Raw genomic sequence first — 1,393 nt, forward strand, 5'->3', positions numbered from 1 at the left:
ACCCCCTGACCCCTAACCCCCTACCCCAGCCAGCCTCCTTCCTGGGGAGGGGGTCAGGACCGAGTAGCCAGAGAGCTGACCCTGGGGGTCCCCCCTCCCCATGCCTGCCTTGCCCTGATGCCCACCTTCACTCGACTGCCTGGGCTCCCAGGCTGACCAGGGCCAGGGCCACCCCCACCTGTGAGCCCATTCCAGTGGGGGCTGGGTGGCAGGAAGGGTGGCAGTGAGAGGAGGAGGTGGGCCCTGCTGTGAGCCCCAGAGGGAACGCATGGCCGCCTGGAGCTGTAGGCTGTCTGTCCCCTGGAGGCCTGGCTGGCCGGACCAGTCCCAGCGGCTTATCTAGCATCTCCACCTGGGGCCTTTCCGGGGAAGCTGCTAGACCCCCTGGCCACACCTCCCAGGGTCCATCCTCAGGGCAGCCACACCCCACCCCGGGTGGGGGTGGGGGGGGCGGCTGCAGTCAGCTCCAGCCCAGGGCACAGCCTCCCTGCCCCCAGGCCTGCAGACGTGAGGACCCCTCCCCCATTGCTTGGCCACCAGGCCCAGCTGCCTCCCTCTCGCTCCCCAGGTGGAGGCTCTGCTAGTGAAGACTCCACCTTCCTTATTCATTCTCTGTCAGCATGGGGTTGCCATCTTGTTTGTCTTTACCCAATGTTAACTTAAAGGAGAAAACACGCTTATTTAAAATGTTAGCTGTGAGTTCTGCATGCTGGAATTCTTTTATCTGCCTCTAGGGCAGACATAGCCCAATCAGCAAAGACAAAAGCCTATACCCGGGACCCCACATGCATCTCTCTCCAGGACTGTGCGTCCACAGGCTGCTCCTGGGTCCACATGGGAGGGAGGGAGGGCGGAAGGGAAGGGTAGGCTTGGGGGGTGCTCATTGCCTCCCAGGTTCCCAGATAATGTTGAGACTGTGCCCTGCCTTGGGCTGCATAGCCCCCCAGGAGAGACAACGGGCTCCCCACAAGCAATGCCGGCCCCTCTGCTGGGGCCCCAAGAGGCTGGGGGTCACTGAGCCTCTGTGGATGGTCCCAGGTCTGGAAAGGGCATGCACTAAGGATGATTCTGTCCTTGATGCCTCATGGAAGCCAGGCACCCCCACGACCCTGCTGGGTCCCAACCCCACCTGAGCCTTGGCAGGGGCCCGGAGAGGGGCCCCCAGAGCTCCTGGGTCTCCCAGCCGAGCCCTGCACACCCACAGACCCCAGAGCAGGTTGGTCCAGGATCTGAGCAGGCCCACGGGGCAGGTCGCTCTGGTCTTGCCTCCTCGCTGGGTCTCAAGCTTCCGGGAAGTGAGGGGCACCTTATGCTACCCAATAATTTATACACAGATGGAGGGGAGGTGGAGGAGGGGCCGAGGGGGCCTCCAGTGTGACCTGCACCCCCACCC

Source organism: Myotis davidii, unplaced genomic scaffold (genome assembly GCF_000327345.1).
Source record: "Myotis davidii unplaced genomic scaffold, ASM32734v1 scaffold72, whole genome shotgun sequence".
NCBI classification, from domain to species: domain Eukaryota; kingdom Metazoa; phylum Chordata; class Mammalia; order Chiroptera; family Vespertilionidae; genus Myotis; species Myotis davidii.